At 46.6% G+C, this 21,279-nt stretch overlaps 1 long non-coding RNA gene across 4 annotated transcripts in view; it reads left to right on the top strand.

Annotated features, from left to right (window-relative positions):
* LOC127468779 (uncharacterized) overlaps positions 1 to 21,279 on the top strand; it is a 107,296-nt gene that overhangs the window by 39,484 nt on the left and 46,533 nt on the right. The window contains exons 4-5 of one of the 4 annotated variants that reach the window (XR_007903677.1): positions 20 to 174; positions 2,167 to 20,175. This is a non-coding gene — a long non-coding RNA (uncharacterized LOC127468779). Of the gene's footprint in view, positions 1 to 19; positions 20,176 to 21,279 lie in introns of those variants that run through there. The other 3 variants (XR_007903679.1, XR_007903678.1, XR_007903680.1) reach the window with 3 other exon arrangements.

Genomic DNA, 21,279 nt, shown 5'->3' with positions numbered 1-21,279 from the left:
ACTTCTCCTCCTCCCTCAGGAGCGCTATGACTGAATCAAGATGAACAGACTCAGCCTCTCAGCCAGTTTGGAAACTGAGGCACAAAGAAAAGTGACTCACTCCATAGCTAACTACCAGAAACTGTTCTAAGGGATAGAAGCCTTGCAAGAAAACACAATTTTTCATTAAGCAAGGTAAGCAGTTTTCTTCAAGCATCCAAGCTGGGGGCAACCCCAGTGGCTTGCAAAAGTCCTCCTGAGCCCACAACCCCACCCTGAGCCTCTCCCAGCCATACAGCTGTGCAAGCACCCTGAGTAAGGGAAGAGTGGGATGGTTTGGAGACTGCTCACAGCCTGCAGAGCAGGCAAAGCCATGCCCACCTTTGGCCTTGGACATTCAAGATGTGGCTTGCCCACTGCAGTGCTGCCATGAGCAAATGAGCAATAACTTCATGGGAACAGCCCCCATGGAGCAGAGATGTTCATGTCCTTATGGTCATTGCACCTTATCACGGGTTTCAAGGTCACTTGAAATCCACCACTGAGATCAGAGGTGTTTCAGTATCCTGGGTTTTATCTACCAGTCTTTGTCTCTTCTCAGTTTTGGTGCCAGCCCAAATCTCCACTGGTGCCAAAACTGACACCATCAAGAATGCTCCACTACTGCTGATGGCCTGGGGAGCCCAGACTTTGGGCTGTTCCCCTGACAGTTCTGCTGCTAGATCAATATCTGTGCTTGAACAAGAGCAGAGCGCTCAGAGGCACCTCCAAATGCAAATGGGACCCTTGCCAGTAATGGAGAATCCATCACAGCCCTCCAAAGCTGTACCAGCGGTTAATTAAGCCTCCTGAGAGAAACACATCTTATGCCTAATATGCATTTGTCTGGCTTAAGGTTGCAGCTGCTGGATCACGTTTTATGTCCCATAGTTGGGCAGGCCTGGTGTCATTCAGCTTCCATACCACACCACCTCCCAGTAGAACTTCCCTGGATGAGGGTTACCCCGGACGTCTCTTTTCCCTGCCCGGAAAAGTTCCCTGGGTGGAAGGTGAGGGTTTCAGACTTTCATTTGACATTTTGGATGCCAGGCAGCCCATTCAGAGCTGAGTGGGCATGGGTAAGGGAGCTCACACATATTTCTACAGGGTTAGACTGACCATGCATGTCCTGAGGGTGCTCTGCACATGCACAGTTTGTTCCCCACACCTCAGATATGTCAGAGTCCCCCTCCAGCTTCTGCAGAGGTCAGGACAGAGCTGACAATCTGTTTTCCACTTGTTTTACTTCTCTTCTTCAAGAGTTTGTTTTTCTCTCTTCTTTCTTTGCACCCTCATGGACCGCCTTCTCCTTTGAGGACTGGAAGTGGTACCCACCCCAGCAGTGCCTGGCCGAGGGACTGCAGCTGCTTGTCTCGCCCTCATTGCCTGGTCCAGCTCCTGCTCTCCTGCATCCCCCTTTTAACACCCTGCTCCCCCCACGGGCAGCCCCTGCCTCCTACTCTCCCTGTCTCTGCCTGATTTCTCCCCTTGAAACATGGCCCTTCACCTTCCAAGCAAGTCTATGTCCTCGGGGGACGCGAGCTGTTCGTCAGTGTGTGTGCCCTGATGGATTGATTCAGTTTGACTTCCTCCCGCTCATTTATTCAAGTTTCCTAGAAAGCCTCTTTCACTGGAGGCTTCCTGAGCGAAGCAGATGGCGTGAACATGCACGTGTACGTGTGGGTCTGTGGGATGGGGGGAGCTGAACCTCCAGCCCCTGCTGTTACCCCCAGCACTGTGATGTGCCATGCCAGCTCTGTGCATCCACGCAGTGAGGGCTGGAGAGATCTCGGCATTTGTGGAATGAGCATCTGGGAATGTGCATCTGATCCTCGGACCACGTGAATGGGGGGCTAAAAATAATAACCAACTGCCACTCCATTCCTCAGCAGCATCTGGGGGAGTTTGTGTAGGGAGGAGCAGCCACCAACCTCTAACACTACCCAGCAGCATCCCTCTGCTTTGCAACCTGGGTTTGTGCATGTAAAAGGGTTCAAAGGCTGCAATCTAATTTTTTTTTTAGAAGGGTTTCTCATGAGAAGGGCTATGTTGTGAATTTTCTCCTACCTTCTCCTACCATCTGCTGCCGTCCTGGCCTATTAAAAGATGCCCTGGTTTTGCACTTGAGACCTTATTTGTCCTTTGCAGAGGAGCTGACACAAGTGCCCACTGTATCCGTGAAAAGTTGACAGTGTTACAGAACGAAGGTTGTGAAAACTGTCCCTGTGAATATCGGTGGAGACCACATTTTGAGAGCAGCCAATACCTTCCCCTGCAGAGCTGAGCAGAGTTCGGTTGTAGCAGATCTGCAAGTTTGCTGGTGAGAATAATCACTGCCTTAACAATGTATTTTTGCACTTTCAATCATCAGCTTTAGCTGTGCCACTCTCTGCAGTGGCACTGACCAGCTGTGGGCAACAGAGTTAAAGAAGAGTTGCCTGTGGTGACAGCTTTGTTTAAGCTTGTTTATTCTGTAGAGTTTCTTATTCTTTCTCCTAATTAAAAAATACCTTTGCCTAGAGATTTTTTCAGTGAGTAAATACCATTTCCAACCAAAGAACAGCAGCTGCAAATGGATCAGGTGCTGCACATCTTGGGGAGAAAAGCTCAGCAGTGTCCAGCCCAGATCACACCTGGATTCACTGTGATCCTCCAAAAGGGCTGGGTAGCTCTGGAAAAGAAGAGTATGATTAAACCTTTCTGTGATTGGTTTCTTCCACTGTGAAATCAAATTCATACGGCTCTCATGTTTCTTGGCAGAAGGCAGGGGAATCCTGCCACAGGGATGCAGATAGCAATACAGCCCGGCGGTGGTCCTTGGAGGATGCTGACTCAGCCCCATGCAGGGATTTTGTATTTTTTCATCCCTCAGCCACCTCTGCTGCCCCAGGGGACACTGAAATGACCAAGGACTGAGCAATTTCTCTCGCAACCTACAGATGAGAAAAAGGAGCAAATCATAGCATCTGTTGAACAAGGAGAGAAAGGTTCCTTCCCATACAAGGAGGAGCAAGGAAGCTATTGAGGAGCAGAGCTTTCACACAACAGCTTTCTTGCAGGTACCCTGGCTCCCCAAATCTAGTGGTGTAGCATTTTGGGCTTGCAGATGGTGTAACACCTCCAGGGCTGGGCAATTTGTGGCTTGTGAGCTACCTGTGGCTCACAGACTGTTTAGAACTGGTTCTTTTGCCAGCAGGCAGCAGTGGCAGGCAGGTGGGCTGCTCCATAACCCACATCCCTGGATGGTTTTTGGTTTTGACACATCAAAAATTATTTACTGGGCCACACAGCTATTGAATACTTGCCTTTTCTGCTCCCCTGGGGAACCAGATGTACCCTGGGAGCATTAACTTCTTCCAGCATCATAAACGTGGGTTGGCATTTTGGAATGACAGCATTGCCATGCAAGAGAGCATGAAGGTGCCTGATCTGTGGCCTGGTTTCTACCAAGAGCAATATCAAAGCAATACCTGCTCAATGGAGCAGATGGTGGGAATAAAGCGGTGCATTGCAAGAGGGAGTCAGGAACACCAGTTTGCCACTTTTGGCTTTCCCAGTAGGTAAGGAAATACCTGGATGGATTTAAGCTGTAACCAGCACCAGGACGTGCCAAGACCGTCCCCAAAATCCTTGTGTGAAATTGGGTCTCCTGGGAAGCCAGCCCAGAACACAGGGTGTATAATGACCTGCCTGACTGGAAGCCATGGCAGGTAGTGAGCAGCTTGAGTCACACCTGGGTTGGGTCCCCAGGCTGTGACAGACTCCCAGCTTGGGTGGGTCAAGGTGCGACTGCCAGGTTCTGTGTCCCAAATTTTGAGGTAGTCTGGATGCATTACTGGCAGGAGGCCGTGTGGGGCAGAAGATGACAGCCAGTAGACTGTTGGAGGAGACCCAGCTTGGCAGGGAGATCAAGGTCCTGGGACCGGGAAGGAAAAGGAGAGGAAGCAGGAATGAGAACTGGGCTGGGATGGGGTGTGGGAAGTGGAGCTGAAAAGAAACATCTGAGAGTCTTTCTGTGGGAGGATGAGAACTGGATGCCCCTGGAACTGGCAGACCCATTGAGCCCTGATCCAGATGTTTCCTAGCAGGCCATGGAGGCTCTGCAGCATCTCCACCTCTGAGTCTTACTCTCAGCAGTACTCAGGGGAGCTGGGGAATGACAGCAACAGCTCTGCAGGCTTTGGCACATCCCAGCTGCTATGAAACTCTGTGGAGGAGAAGCCCCATCTCCTTTGCCCTTTGCCTTATACAACCCCAGATCCAGTTCCTGGATAGTGACCCCTTCCTTTGCATGGAAAGGAGACAGACTGGACAAGCACAGGGAGTACCCAGGGCAGCATTGAAGCACCAGGGATGGGAGCAGGGGGGCTGCTGAAGATAGCTCTGAAAAGTGTGGTAGACTCTGACACACTTAATTGCAAGAAGAAAAGACAGGAGAGCTTAGGATGTGCAGGTGACCCTGTCATTTCTGTTGCATGTGGTCAAAAATGGTGTGTTCCTTGTTTCTCCAACACTTTTCTCATTATCCTTCCACTGAAAACATTCACTTCTTATTTGTAAATGTAAATCTTTCTGAGTTGGGAAATCTGCTGCTGACTCTCAGGTTGCAAGCCCTACGCCCTTTCGTGCTTCCCAGGAGAGAGGCAAGCTCCCTGTGCACTCTATCTCTTCTCCCATCAGCTGTGAATCATAGGCCATCGACAGCAGCTCAAGCAGAGGGAGAGCAAGATGTAATTAAAATCCTCAGGGAGCACTGCAGCCATCTCTCTGTGCTAAGCCTTTTGAGGTTTTCAGTTTTTCATTAAAAAATCCCAAATTTCCTACTGAAGAAACAGGAGGAAATTTTCTAACTATACAGTTTCCAATCTATGGCCAAGCCACAGAAGATTTGCTGTTGTTTCCTGGCTCCAAACTCAAGAACCTGTCTAGCCAGGGACTGGTGCTCAGAGCTGAGCCTCTGGAGGTGCTTCACCAGACCAGCCCAAACCATGGCCCTCACCAGCAACACCATGCTGATGTGTGCTCTTGAATCCAGTTCATCCAACCCCTCCCACCATGCACCCCAGGAACAGCTCTGCAGAACTGTATGGATTTACACCTCTGTACAACATGAATCATGTCCAGCGAGTCTTGAACTGACCCTTGCAAGGAGCTCCTGAGGCATTGCATGGAAATTATTTATGGGTGTTTTTTATTGCCTATAAGAGGATGTAGAAATCAGGCAGCACCCTTGTGGTTTTCTTCTGTCAAATTATGATCAAGGTTGCTATTTTGCTGCCCAAATATTTAAGTGTGAGACAGAAATCTTTACAAGGGCTACCACATTCCTTAGGTTATCTCTATTGGTCCTGCCTGGGCCTATAAATACTAAAGGGACTACCAAAGTAAATAACACACTTGCCTGCACACATGCTGCTCCAGGGGATTTCCCGTTTCCTGTATCACAAAGGTCAGTAGGTCAGGGACCTACTTGCAAATCAATAGAAAATTAGCTTTCAAGTGACACCTGCATTAACCTTTGATTCTTGTTGGTCTAGGTGAGGTTAAGGCCACCAATCCCTATAGTCTTCCATTGTACCTATGATTTATCTGCATTATGATTTATTTGCATTATCTGTTTCCCTTCTTGATCTTTGGAATTGCTGGCACAGTTCCCACACAGCATGCAGAGTCGTTTCCCTGCACATTGGTCAGGAATGGCAGGAGATCCACAAGGCTGTGCTTTTTGCTGACAGGTGTCAGAAACAATAAGGAAAATGTATATGTTTGGAAATGAAAAGAAAACCAAAACAAACAAGAGGAAGCAACTACAAAGACCCTCTTGTCAACATAAAACTTTTCTATCTAAAAGTTGTGTCCTTAACTCAGTCATTAATGACAGTCATAGGTCATTGAAAGTGAATGAGTCGTAAAAATCAAATTCACTTGCCATTACAGCTGATCTGGAAAGAAAATTGCTGGATCCTACAGCCTCCAAAGTGGTGTGAATCACTCGTTATTTTCATCAGGGGCTGGTCCACGCCTTGTATTCCTTTCAGCTTGTGTGAAGAAATCAGACTGGTCATTTCTTGATTCAAATCTGCTTGTTTCTTTTGCTGTCCAGCCCTTGCATTGTTGCAAGCCTGTGCTCATCTATCAGGACCAAAGAGTTTATCAGGGCATCCCCTGCTCACCTCATCTCTCCTTCTCCCACAGCAGTGCTCATATGTTACAGCTCAATGTCGCAGCTCACCTCCGTCTCCCTAGGCAGGACTAAATTTATCAAAGGGGTCATGGTCCTGCCTGGGACCTGACAAAGGGGTCATCAGACCCTGTGCTAGATGCTTTCCCCACAAGCCAAATAATGTGGGAATTGGGCTGTGACTCTTTTCCCTCTCCCCTTCCATAGGGGTACTAAGATATCTCTTTTCTGGGTATTATTAGGCTTCAATTGTCATGCAGAAACTCGTGGACACAGATCTCTTTCCATCACTTCAGACACTGTTTCTTAGTGTATGAGGCAACTACGTCTTTTGTTTGTTTCTAATTCCTCCTTTGCACCCCAGAGAAATGCTACTTGGTTGCTTTGCTGCTGGTGGAAATCCTTCTGCAAAGCACCGCTCTCTGCAGACATCAGAGATGTGGTGATCATCAGAAAATAGCTGATGTATCTACAACAGCTCCTGCAAGGACTGAATTCCCAGTCAGCCCAAGCAATCCCATCAGAGTGTGCAAGATGCCCAGCAGGCCTTAGATAACAATAAGCAATGCTCAGTTGGCGGGGGACACTTTGTACTCGAGGCCACTGTGGTGGTTTGACAACAATCCACCGGCACAGGGCACCACTATGCCCCTGCTGCCCTTTTCTGGTCCATGGGAACACCCCAGGTGCAAGGGGGCCATGTGGCTCTCTGAAACTGGGTTTCCTGTTGCTCTGGGCATGTGCATTTTTGGCCACTGGCTTCTGATTGTCACTTGGGACCTGTGGGTGCTTCTGGAAAGCAATTAACAGCCAGAATTAAAATGGGCAGACCATAGGACTTGGCACTCTGCAGCTGGCAAACGCTCCCTACCCCTCTGGCTTACTTCAAGCCCTGAACCTAGCTGATTGTATCCCATTAACTGGCTTTAGTTCTGGATGCCGTTGAGAGTCTGCCAAGCACAATCTGTAGGATGTTTTAATTGGAGCAGAGAACAGTAATAAAAAGACCTTTGACTGAGCCCTGCAGACGAGGCTAATGGGAGGGGAGGACCATGCCACTGTTCGGTCACTTCCCTTGAGCTGTCCTTGTTAGAGGGAATGGACCCAAGATCCTAATCTGTTTGCCAGCTGACTCTTCTGCCCAGCCACTTTGTACACAGCAGAAATGTACCCTGACCACCCAAAGCTGCCAGGCACAGTAGCACTGAAAAATTTGCTGTGGCTTCCTGAAGCCAGTGTGGCTGTGGCATCCCTCAGGGTCTCACCTGGGAGGCTGGGAACATCTGTTTGAGGTCCAGCACAGAGATAGGAAGGGAATATCTTCACTTATGGGAACAGGCATCAAGAAGCATCTGGTGAAGAGCTTGCAATGTAATATCCTCCTTAGCCCATTTACATTCAAGTGATTTCACTTTTCAAGGATCTTCCTGGGAATTCGAGGTCAGGATCTATCCCATAGTCTTCACTCGCAGCCTCTCAAAGAAAAATTGTCTTCAAATCTTTCTCTTTGCCTCATCTAGATCCTGAAAGCTGGGCTTTGCCATGGGGAGATGTCACTACTTTTAAGATTCTTGCAGGAACCTTTCCTGCAGAGCCCCCAAGGTGGCCAAACCATCACCTCTTTATGACACTTTTGGGATGCCCACCCTCAACACCTGAAGCTGAATCACAGAATGGGGCTGGACCAAGTCTGTGCTTTGTCCCAGTGGTTGTTTCCCAAGGAGACAGTTGATCTGAAGCTCTGCTGGTAAAAGCTCAAGCACTGGGACTGCTCTGCCACCTGGGAGCCTCGGCAGGCAGCAAATGTTTCCTACTTTTCACCCTCCTTTCCTTTCAGTGTCTGCTTTGAGCTACTTGGTGTCCTTGCTGTGCAACATCACACAGCACCTGCATTCTGCTTCACAAAGGACTGCATTCGCACAGGGGTCAGATGGAGCCCGTCTAATCTGCCGACCACATGCTATTCAGTCAGTAGGAGAACACCAAAGGGAGGTCAGACTTCAGTATGGCAGCAATAGAATCAGTGCTGCCACAGATTCCAAAGGAGCAATTGCCAGGGACCAGCTTGTCCACACAATCCCTTGAGGGCTGGGACATGTGGTCAATGGGGGCTTTACCAGGCCCTGCAGGTCCCATTTGGGCTGGAAACAGGGTCAGAAAGAGATCATCCTGGATTATATGACAGCAGGTCAAAAATCTAGTCTTGGTCCTCCTCCCGTAGCCCAGCCCTGCCTGGGCATCCCCATCATGGGCAGCACAGGTGGCAGGGGGCAGACGGGGCTGTACAGGGCTGGGGAGGGCGGTGGGTGTCAGTGTGAGGGCCCAGATCACAGCACCCCATCCATGCTGACTGAAAGCACAATGTCTCACCCGCTGCCACGCACCAGCACAGTGAGACCTGCCAAGGGGGAGCGCGGGTGAGGGGTTTGACTGGGACCTCGGTTTCACTTCCTGCCCTGTGTGGGGAGAGATCATTAAAAATATCTGACTAAGGCAGACTTCTTTGTTCTCGGTATTACTAAGCCCTCCCCACTCCCCAACCCCCTGCGATGACAGTGATGTGGGCAGAGCTATTTCACTTTCCCTTGGTTTGCAGACTCACAGGTGGACAGACAGGTGTGTGGCACTGAACATCTCCTGGCCTCTCCCAGCCTTGCAGGAGCACAATCCTTTCTCCAACAGACTTGGGTGCTTTTCCCCAGCATCTCAGTCGGTCACAGCATCTTAATTCTCAGAGAGTTATGAGGATACCAGTTCAGGGTAATGTGGATGATGCTGAGAGATATGAGGTGGGGATCAGGTCCCAGGGATGCTCAGAACAAGGGAAAGTTTGCCAGGCACAGCAGAGCTGGACTGAACAACTATCTCGTATGTGGTGCTGCAGAGAGGGAAATCTTGACAATTACAGTCTTGGCAGTCAATAGGTTGATCACAAATTGATTTTCTCTTGGATTAATATGGTTACCATAAAAGATATGAGCATTTTAACATCTGCCCCCACGACTGCAATATTAGTTTTAACGGCCATGTTGACTAATGTGCCCTGTACTTTATAAAGCTGTAACATGCATTTTCTTACCAGAGTAACTCACAGCCCAGTGCACATACAGACATTGAAGCTTAGAGGAACAGTGGTTTGTAATTGATGTATCCCCTTGCTCATGCGTCGGGCCCTGTGGCACAATTAGATACTCTGTTTTGCAAAGGCTATAGTGATTAATGCTTCTGCAGAAGCCTGGGAGTTGGGAGTGGGACAGGACATGTGAGGTGAGCAAAAACCAGGTTGCACTGGGTTGAATTGCTATCAGAAGCTCGTCTCTGAAACAGTCAAGAGAACAGCACATAAAGGTCACCTGTAAAGACTGTTTCTTCTTGGTTTTCCAGTCTTGCCTTACTAAACCTTTTTATTGATTTCACTGCAGATAAAGACATAAACATTACACCTACATGATCTGTCATGAAGGCTAGTATTGCATTCCATGTTTCCAAATTCCAGACTCACTTTGATTCTTGGGCTAGATCTACCTTCCTACACATTCTGCCCATCTCCAGTGCCATCCCTCCAGCTGTACTGATGATTGCTAAGGGATCCCATCAGAGGTTGGATTAGATTTAAAAATGGGTGAGATTAACCTATGGCAAAATATCTACACACCAGCTAAACTCTAAATCCTGAGTTTCATTGCTACAGCAGATTTGTGTTTTCACGTTGTTGGTGCAAACAGGTGGCAAACTGGCATGTGTGAAACTGCTGATATTCATACTGTGCTGCAGGTAAGTGGAAGCTGCCATATCTCTCCATCAATAACTTGACTGGCACTGTCTGGTTCTGCTTCTGAAAGCTCAGGTGAGATGTCATTCCACCAGAAGGCTTGCTTAGCTCTGCTTGCATATACATGGGACCATCTAAACCTTGTGTGTGGAGCGGTGATGGATCCAGAAGCAGATGTGAAGGGTGGAAGGAGCTGCCCACCCACGTCAACATCCTCAGGGAGGGCAGTGGTGCTGACTTGCGCAGATCAGACCTATTGCCTCCCTGGAGCAGGTTGTGCCTGTGGGGGAAGCCCTGGCCATCCTCCCACTTCTGTCACTTCACATGGAGCAAGTGAGACAGGAGCAGGACTGGCACCCCGTGGGAAGGCACTGTGGAGGAGGCACCCAGAACATTTTTTCATGGTATCAGAAGAAGCTGATTAATAATCCCAGAGATGCTGAGCCAAGCCCACTCTGGGGAGAGAGAGGGTGTTCAGGGAATCCATCCTCATTTTTCCTCACAAGAGTGACATGATACATAGCAGTAGTGGTGGAATCACTAATAGGGCAAATTATTTCCTGGACAGGTGGGTCCCTGAGTTTAAAACCCTGGGACAACTTGTTTGGGGATGCTGCTGAGCAGGAGCTGGTGCAGACAAAGCCCTTCGGAACAAACATATCACAATGCTCTCCTGGAAATTAAACCCTGACAGGAATGTGCCCTTGGAGGCTGGAGGACACCTTATGTATTCAGTAGTGACCCCATTCCCTCCTGCACCTTCAAAGCAGAAGAGACTGGTCAGAGCTTGGGGGCCATTTTTGTACAAGGTAACCAGGAATTAGAGAGAAGTGGCTATTTTCAAAGTGTAATTTAAAGGACTTGGGGATTTTGGTTATGATTTCATAAAACATGGGAGAGGTCTTCCTTAATAACACAGATTTTTAGGAAATGTGGGGCTACGTGTGCTGTTTCCATCACCCCAGGGTGCTGCAGGTGTGTGGAGTGCTCAGGATGCTTCAGAGAGGAAGGAGGGAGAGAAAAGCTTTTGGGATGAAGTGGTTTTCGTTCAGCTAATCAAAGCTCCTCACTCAGGGCTAGAACAAAGCAGACAAGACCTCTTTTTTTTTTCATCATCAAATGAGAGGTCTCTGCTGGTTGTCATGACGTGGGAGGTTGCAGGTTGCTGTTACCCTGTTGTCAAGGTCTGAAACCCCTGGTCCCATGCTCTGAAGCAATGCCCTGTGCTAAGCAGTGCAGCTCCTCTGAGTGCTGGTGAAGGACATCTGCCAGTCAACGCTGACTCTTCCCAGGTCACCCTGATCAGGAGTTGCCTCAGCCAGGTGTGGTCCTGGCCTGCAGACCCCAGCCCCTGGGCCGGGACACACCTCCCAGGCTACCCCAAGCTTCAGTGCTGACCAAGAGTGCTTTTAGAAGGAGAAGCTGAGTGTGTCTGATGCTGAGTGAGCCCTGGGTAGCAGTCTGGGGGTGACTTCTCTGTGCAGGATACACTGAGATGGGGCAGCATTACCTCCTCCAGCCTTTCCAGGGCAGCAAGAGTGGGAAAAATAGGGCAAGGGAGTGTGAGTGGGTGGGTGGCGGGGGTGTAGGACAAAGCATGTAAATAGGGGTAAAGAACATGCCACGTGTGTGAGGATGGAGGCTTGGAAAGGAAAAATGACTTAGCTGCAAAACAGAACTCCTTTACCTGTTTTTCTCATAAAGCAGCATGAGGATGTTTCTGCTAAAGCAGCCTTTCAAAGCAGCTGCATTATGAAATGACTTCTTTTTAACAAATCCATCTGCCTGCTTTTTAATAAGCAGGGCTTTCCACCATTGTATATGTGCGAGGTCTGACCTTTTCATAGGAAAAAACATTCATAACCAAAAACTATAAATAGAAACCTTTAGACTGGAGCAGATCAAGATGTAGGTTTTGTGACTTTTTTTTTTAAAAAAAAAACAACCCAGCATAATGTGGGAGGAAAAAGAACAAGTTCTTTTAAAAAGTCATAAACTTCTGTTATTGCCTTAAGCTTACTTAATATTTACTGAAACATTTAATGAAAGACTTTCAACAGTAAGGCTTACAAGACTTCTGTATCAAAGCAGGTATTTTTACAAAGGAAAGGAAAAAAAGATTAGAAGTCTGTTTAGTTTAGGAAAAAGGGTACTTCCCCCAACTATGAAACAAAAAGTTTATAGAAGGTTTGTATTTCTAGAGTAAGTTAAGTTTTATACCTTGTTCATGTTCTGGTTCTGCAAGTTCTCATATATACATGTAACTCTGCTCATGAGTATAGACACTTAGCCTTCAAAGAGACTACTCATGTGAAAAAAGCTGATCATTCATTGTTTCCACTTCAAGCCATATTTGGTCCTGTATTTTAAGTCCCAGATGCTGAAAGCAGGTGAATACATGCGAATCTCAACTTTCTTAAAATAAAAATAAAACAATAAATAAAAAATTAAAAGGGAAAAAACCCCCACAAAACCAAAATCTCAGTGCCAGAAGGCAAGTAATAGAAAACCAATCTGCTAATCACAGACATTTCTTAACTGGGAGCAATATTCTTTAAGTATACGACGAAAGAGTTCAAGAAAAGGGAGTAGGAAACAATCAGTGCAATTGTGGCTTATTTGAGCCACGGCAGCAAATCACTGTTGCCACATGCAAAGACCCTTGGTGGTGCAGGTTCAGAGATACTCTGAAGAGCTTCACTTAGCAAACACTCAGGTATGTCAAAGTGAATCAAGAGAAGGCTTTGGTTAAGCATGCATCGAGCTCATCTGCTGTATCCCGTGCCTCAGATTCTTGGATATGCATATCTCCTCTGATATTTAAGACAGCACAGAAAATAAATCAACTGGGCTGGTGCTGTCAGCATGGAAATAAAAATAAGCTGTTAGCTGTAGCCACTGAAGGGTGCAGTGGTAATACAATACTTAGAGTCTCTCTGTTACCTTTTTTATATACTTCACCAACATAAAAAACAATTACACTGATCCATATTTCATCAGGCATTGCAGGCTGAGCATCTTTTATGACCATTGCGTTGCTCCTCAGGTGTGGGCTTCAGCCTCCTTAGAGAGGTATCTTTTTGCTGTGACTGCTCAGTGCCAGGATCCTCTCCTAAGGGGCAATATCTCACCAGCACTGTTATACAGCGTGGTGTGGTGACAGCCTTTCCTTGAGCTGAGCACCTCCAGTACCGTGACACTGCTCACGTGAGGAACAGATCTGGACCAAATCACGGGGTTTGTCCAGCACTCACAACTCTTTTCTGCAGCAAGGTATTTTAGGTTGAGGTCATGTCACCACTTCCCCAATACCTATAAATATTTTTTTTTCATATATTGAAAATGGGAAGCTATTTAGAGATTGTAGAGATGAGAGGGCGACAGTGATTTCTGCAGAGATATCTGCTTGTGCCACCACAGCTCTGTGGACACAAGCACGTGTGCACACTCACTGCACGTAGAGTTTGTCTTGTAGCATTTCTCCCAAATGATGATGACCTGTTAACCAAAAGCCTCCCAGGCAGGAATGATTGAAATGTTTTTCAGAAGCTGCAATTGCTGCAGAGATATCAAGACCCAAGAGTCACGCAAATGATACACAAACCCTTGGGGCAGCCGGGAAAGACATGATGAATTGTGCCTAGGTGTCTGAACACAGGGGAACCCCACCATCCACATGCAGAGAAGTGTGGCATGGATTTTGCCCAGCACCTGGTGTGTGTCTGCTCTGTCACTTGGGCTGGATGCAAAGGTAAAAGAGGGGCTGTCCTTGGGACAATTTGAACTCTACAACAGATGCCTGTTTTAAGAACAGAAAGATATTCCTTTCTGCAGAGATGCCCTTGAAATGGTCATTAAGGTGAAATCTGGGCCTGCAGAAGCTGATGGCAAAGTACCCCTGGATTTTGGTCTGGTCCAAATTCCACCCCATGGGTTTGACTGCTGTCCAGCCATTGCCTAAGCCTGAGGCTGGCCTTCTGCCCTACGCTGAGTTTCCTCCTACAGCCGTGGAGTTGGGCCTAGGTTGAATCTCACCAATAAAACAAATAGAATTATATGATGCAAGGGTGTTCGAGTCGTGATTTTCATCAGTGTTTCCTTTTCACTGAGCTCAAAGTCTAGTTTGAATGCAGCCTACTATTTCAGTCCACAAGAAAAGGCTACATAGAAAATAGCTTTTGAATCAGATGCTTTACATAAACCATGCGTTTCACTAAAAACTGATCCATTCTGCTCTTTTTCACTCCTACAATTGTGACTCTGCAGGGAGGCATTAGAAGTTTCAGTACTTTCATCTTGTCTCAGAACATTTAAGATAACCAAAGCAGGTAATAATAATAATAATAATATAAACATCGAAATCATTCACCACAACTGATTTATTGGAGGAATTTTGCCACAGGTGGGTGTGATAAGTCATCCAGAAATAGGTCATGGTTTTCTGAAATGTATAAGTGCAGGATTATTTGCCAAGTAAGTTATACCAAATAAATCCTTCTCACTGTTAGTAGATGGCACTTTTATTTTGAGTTGTTTTGACTGAGTAGCACCATGGTTCACATGGTGAATATCTCTTTATTGATTGGGAACTGGAGCAGGCACCTAACCTTAACCACCTACTAGATATCTCCCGGTTGAAGCTAACCATAAATGCATGTTCAGGCTAAGGGAACAAAGGGAGAATGATTCATGGATGAACTTTTTATTGTCCTTCTGTATAGACAGCCCTAAACCCTGGCTTTTTACTCAAACCTAGGGGATCTCCAGCATGGAGTAGCCAAAGACAACTTCAACAGCTCCCCTTCAACTCTACCCTCCAAGGAAGAGATAAGCAAAATCATGGCTGTCTCTGATACTGTGATTTATACAGAACCCACCTAGGTTTAGTGCTTTCAGAGAAAAGTATAAAGATTTCTTATGCCAAGAGGTTTCAATTTCAAATCAGGGAGAGAAAAAATTTGGCCCAAAACTGAAACAAATATCAGTGGGGAGATCCTTGTAAAAAGAAAAGGAAGATCCATCAGAACTGCCATTTTCAAGGGTTTTGCAGGTATGTGAGCAAGTGAGCTTTAGAGTGGCTGAGATCAACCTACACACAGCAACTCATTTTTGTCTAAGAAGTTGCTTGGCCCTTCCAGGGCTTGAGTTGGTGGTGGGGATGAGAAAACACTTTGTACAATAACCCTCTGAGGTAGCTGAAGGTAGACTCAAGCCCACTGATGTCAGTTGGAAATCTTTAAAGGTGTGTGGCAAATAACAAGAAATTCCAGCAAATAGAAGGTAAGAAAAGTTTGTTAAGGCCGTTGAAAATGAGATTTTTGTCAAAAGTGGAATTTTCTGTCCCACTACTTTCTTATGAACTTATCTCACAGTATGGAACAAAGAGATGTTTGCTGATTTGGACCTCAGCAGTTTTGTAATCCTCTGTCTGTGTGTGGGAAAGGAGGAAACTTCCCTACTGTGCTTGGAATTGTAATGCTATAAAGGTGTTTATACGTGTGGGGTTTATTACTTTATGAAGAATGAGATAAATTATACTTGAGTAAAGCCATCACCACATCCACCTTAGGGAATCGCTCTGTCTGCCTATCACTCTAATGCCCACTCTATCACTCTAACTGCTGCAGTTAAAGAAAAACACACTCTTGACCAACACATAAATACAAAACCCCAGGCTTTTCTGATTTCTATGGTTCTGGCAGAACAAAGGGGAATTAAATGGCTTGTAAATTAATTTCTGTGTGCATTAAGACTCTTTACACAGCCCAAACAGTATAAAAGAGCTTTGGGTTCACTCAGAATTAGCCTGAATAAATTCAGAAGGCCGTATTTCTTTACATGCACATAATCATTTCCAAAGCATCTGCCATAAAAATGGATGATTGAAACAGATTTCCTAGTGGATAATTTCCTGCCTGTTCCTAGCACTTTCATCTCAGGAAACTGAATCCAAAACTCATGGTCACCAGTGTGAAAACTCCATTGATCTCAGTGGACTTTGGTTCAGCTCTGAAAGATACGAGAACAGATACTGAGAGTTTGGGTTTCTGGAGCTCGGGGCAGCACTGTCCCTGTTTGACACAGCACAGTAAGATGAACACGCAACAGAGCTGCTTCCCACGGCCATCATCCTGTGATCCCCATCCTTTTCCAGTGCTCTCAACACAGCCAGTGCAACATGGGGTTATGGAAATGGACAGTAACATGATCTACTTCCCTGATGTGGGAAGTAGATCTCAAAATGGCATAGCTGGCAACAGTGGGAGTCATTTGCTGATCAGCTGATGTGGCTCAGGATGGGAAATCTCCTGTTCAGGTGGACCTTCCCCACATTTCCCACTGTCACCCCTCCCCTGTTCCACCTCAGCAGATGACAGGAGGCTTAATTAATGTGTCTCCAAGAAGGACATAAAGATGTGAAGTGAGTGTCTAGGGAAGCTTCTTACATTGTTTTCTGAATAAAAAAACCTCTCTCACATCGCAACACACAAATCTTCATTCCCATAGGAGCTGATTCAGTGGGTAGAAGCCTGGTGCTAGCTGAGGCAGCTATTGCTGACTTGAGTTGAGAATGAGATCGTCAGTGAAATGAATTGATGGTTTCAGTTCCAGATCTGGTGGGCAAATTTAAAAAAAAAAACAAACAACCAAAACCAGAGAGTGTCATTCAATGCTTGCTCTCAGGAAGCCACACAGCATAGAAGTCAAGCTTGGAGACTTGTATCTCTTGCCCTTCAATACGAGTTCATGTCCCCAAACTGCAGGAGGCAGGAGAGGTAGGCAAGGACCCTGCCTGGAGAGCTGGCAGCACCCAGAGTCCAGAGGGGCTTCTGCATTTCCCTTCTCTGAAAAAAAAAAGCAGCACCAGGGAAAAATAGTGAAGTAAAAAGCAAACCTCCATCTCTGTGAGACCTCATTCATCCCAGGACTGTCTGAAATGATTCAGATATAAATATTATCATACCAGAGTTGCTGGCATTTTCATTCAAGTACAGCATACGAGGGAATTTTGGTTAACTCTCCAGTGGCCAGAAGATGTAAGGGGAAAGCCAGATTCATGAGAGCTGGCAAGTCAGCAACCTTATATCTCCTGCCAATTGTACCAGTGTGTGTTTTGCTGTTGCCATCTGAGGAATTGTAAGCAGCTTTCAAAGGTTTTACAGGTTTCCACCACATCCCTGTGAGAGAAGTAAAAAACTACCTCTTTCAATAAAAAAGGAGAAGAGAGCATTGGAGATAAAAAGTGTTAATTTAGGAACCTGGTGACAGAGCAGCGGGGAGCAGGCAGGAGGTCCTGGCTGCTGAGAACACAGCCTTCCTGATCAGGCAGTCAACAGGACGAGTAGCAGGAACAATGAGCTAAGCACTGCAATGGAAACAAACACCTTTTTTTAGGCTCTGTGCACTAAGCTGTTGCTGCTACTTTTATCACACCATTCATTTGGGAAGAAAGCAGGGCAGCAAAACAAGGTGAATGCACAAATCTGCACACTGTGTCTGAGCTCACACAAGTTACCAGCCCAAAAAGTTAGTTGTTAAATTATTTCATTTAGTGGTTTGGGACTGCAGTGGTCTTGTATGATGTTAAGTCTTTGTAAATGGATACAGCTGAGTTAGTCCTTCTGGGCAGGAATGGGTGATCCATAAGGGGACTGAGGACCACAAGTGGATGGTAACTTCTGGGCAGCCAAAGCCAACATTTCACCATGTGAGTCTTCCATGAAGACTCTTGAGCTGTTTTACAGACAAACACATACACACGTGCACGTGAAACCCCCTGGCAAAAACAATGGTTGCTTTGCATGCCAACGGTGTCAGTTGCATTTCTTTTTACGACTGAATTCATTCTCAAGTCACGAATGCAAAAAAAAAAAGAAAAAAAAAGCTTAGTGAGTGTTTAAATTTAGGGCATTAATTTTGCATTCCAGTGTAGAGGGAACCCAACAGTCTCAAACCTCAGAAAAAGGCACTCCACCTCTGCTTTATGGGCAATTTCATTCTGCTTGTGTTTCCAGAGCCTACTTCAAAGCACAGATGTGTTTCAGGTAAATAATGACAGCTTCAGAACAAGTTTTCCTTGTAACACAAATCACCTCACTAATGAAATCAGGGGGAAAATTCAGAACAACTTGATATCCATCTGCCTCAAATCAAATCCTTCTATTTATACAGTATAACTAGGGGCCCAGTTCCTCCCCTGATCAAATGAAAGGTGCAGATTCCAGTGGGAATGGGTCCAGCCCTTTATGTTTGCTTGGTGACCATTGCCCAAACCTGAGTGAGGATGCCCTGGTCGGTCCAGTGTACAGCAGAGAACGTGCCTGCGGGTGCAGCAGTGAACAATGGGGTCAGGTCCAGAAGAATATGAGGCACCTTCCCTCAGAACAGAGAACAGTTTCTATAGTTTCCACATTTCCTTCCTGCTCATGTCAATCATATACAGGGGAAAACAATAAACACCAACCATACATGGAATAAAGTAATGGGAACCTGAGAACAAGCCATGTGCTGAAAAGAGTCATCAGATCCAAGATTGAAAGTATTGGCTGTCTGGTCTGCCAAATAAATCAGACTAGCCCTGGGGACTTAGATCTATACCTGTACTTACCTCTTCACCTCAGACCCCAAGGGCAAGCTTTTGTTTTACTTTGGAAGCCTGGAGGTGGGCAAATGGTGCAGCTCTTGGTTGCCTTCCTCTGCATTGCTGATTCACTTGCCAAGCTGCAGCCCTGTGCCTGCCTTCAGAGACACTGCTTCTCTCAGGTCCCATCAGCCTTCCCAAAGGCTCAGCAGTGTGAGATGAGAGGGGCTACATGTCCACTTGGCTTGGCAACAAAGAGAAGCAAATTGCACTTGAACCTGGAAATTTACAGGAATGCAAAGCAGCCTTGTTGCTAAGCCAGCTGCAAACCTGCTTTGCTTGGGGCTCTTCCCTTTGTAGGGTTGAAGGAATGAGGCACGTGTTGCCAAGTAGGACATCAGTACTACAAACAAGTGGAAGGCCCTTATCCCACGAGCAATCTCGACCTGGTAACGGGCAGGTAGCTAGAGTAACAAGAAAGTTTGTCTCCTTCCTACTCACAGAAAGGAGAGGCGGTAGGACACAGGTTATAATTAGAGCCACCCACAGGAATTTTGGGGAAGCTTCAGCGTATGGATTGGGATCTTATTGTTAGTGCTGCCAGTTCACCATCTGCTTGGACTGGGCCAGTCCAGAAACCCAATGGCCAGCACCCTCAGACACATCTCCTGCTTGTCTGGAGTTTAGCAGTGCTTTAAGCCACTTTAGTGCCTGCAGGAGAAAGTCACAGCAATAGGAATCTCTTTATAAGCCTTTAGCCTGAGTGTCCTCCTAATTCAAAGGATTTGCTTCAGCTTTGGAGACAAGCTCAATTTGGAGCCCTCACTCCTTTCTTCCCTTTGATTATAAAATGTCATAGGCTCATCCTAACTGGATCTCCCCAGCACAGCTTCCTGCAGCTGGAAAAACACTGGTCCTGCCAAGCACTGCATGCTGGGGGCACAGCACATTTCATGGCACACATTTCACCCTTTCTAATGCAAAGCTGCACAACTGACCCTTGCAAAAGCAGCCCCTTGGGGCACTCTGAGGTACGTCAGAGCCATCCCCAGCTCTCCATCCAGCTGCCATTGAGGCTGGACTTGCCTCAAGCAGATTGGCTCACATCCTCAGAACTCAGCTCCAGCAGGACAAGGGTCAGAGTAGACAACTAAGGAGTTGATGTGGTCTTTATCATAGCGGCACAGGGATCTTGCACGCTCCTGGTTCAAGACATTACCAGCTCTGGTTTGGTCCTAATTCTTGTGGTGCTAGTTCACAGCACAGATTTGATACCCCACGTATGAGCCCTCAGGCATCACTGTTGGCCTTTTGCACCTTCATCCCTATCCCTATCCCCATCCCCAGTCAGGAGTTGCCCTCTCTCAGACATCCTTTGTGGCACCCTCAAAAGTAGCACAGGTTCTCACTGTGCAGATTAAATTCCATCAATGTGAAGATTTAAATCACCAGATTCAAATTTCTCACCCTTGTGAGAAACAGGACCTGCCTAGGAGAAATGAGTCCTCAGCAGAGGCAACACAGCTTAGATTGCTACATTTGGTACTGCCCTCCTCATAAACGCCCTGATTTTAGGTACTTTTCCTCAAATCCCTGCTGCAGCACCCTGGGCCCTGCTTGCAGAAATAGGCTTCAGCTCATGAGCCCAGCACTCTCAGAGGAAACAAGTTCAATTCTTTTTTTTTTTTTATTTCTTTTCCCCTACCGCTGTGATTTATTCAAAGAGGGACTTTGGAGCCTCACTCAGGGCTCTTGGGTACTGTTCCGTCTGGGGAGAGCAATCACAAAGTCATTACTGCACCATGGGCACTCCAGGAAGCCCTGCGACAACTGCTCTGCGCTGGTGCCTGTGTAGAGGGGGTACCTTTCCAACTGAAGGCATGGCGAGAGCTTTTTTCCAGGTAGATGGAATAGAATTATGCAGGTTATGAATGGCGATGTGTGTCTGCAGGGGGGTGGAGGTGGGGTGAAGGAAGCATCAGTGTGTTTTGTAAATGCTTTGAAATGTATTTGTGTGTTTCTGAGACGAACCTTACAGAAAATACCTGAAAACTGGTTTTGCTTTTCCTAAAGCATTGGCTCTTTCAGGCAGCAGCTTTGCCAGAAGTCATTAATCACATCTTTATTAACAAGGGCGGAGGAACAGTGACCTCAAACAACCGAGGAAAACAACTAAAACTGCATTCATTTGAAGGACCGCTTAGTAAAATATCTCCTGGCCAGCACATGCTACTTTTGACGTATATTTAAAGTGTGCTGAGTCTTTGGGATATACTGGGACTTCTGCACAGAACCAGGGCAGGACTTGACCCAAGGCTGTCTTTGGCTTAACTATACAGCTCCTGGAGTAAAAGGGGAGAAAGAAGAAAGTTTTTAAAAGGTCTTCACACTTTTCTACTAAGTCAAGGTGCATCATGTGAGTGGGACAGGCTAAATGTGCCAGCTTTTCACTTCCAAAGTGTCAAAATCCATACATAGATTCGTAGATTTCATGGTGTGTATGGTTTAAATCCAGAGGGAACATTATGATCACTCAGTTCCTTCTAGCTCCACCAACCTGTTTTCTCTAACTCTCCAGGCCTGCTGCTAACACCATGGCACAGGTTCCACCACATTTCTCAGTAACATGCTCGTTTTCTCAGTTAAAAATCCAGTCAGCTGAATGAGCAGCTGTGTGAGGTAGGACCCAAACTACACCATAGGGACCACGGCTCTTGAGGTGGGCAC

This window comes from Manacus candei, unplaced genomic scaffold, assembly GCF_025592945.1.
Source record: "Manacus candei isolate 608988 ecotype Guabito, Panama unplaced genomic scaffold, ASM2559294v1 h1tg000015l, whole genome shotgun sequence".
NCBI lineage: Eukaryota > Metazoa > Chordata > Aves > Passeriformes > Pipridae > Manacus > Manacus candei.
This window is presented reverse-complemented; position numbering and strand designations above follow the sequence as displayed.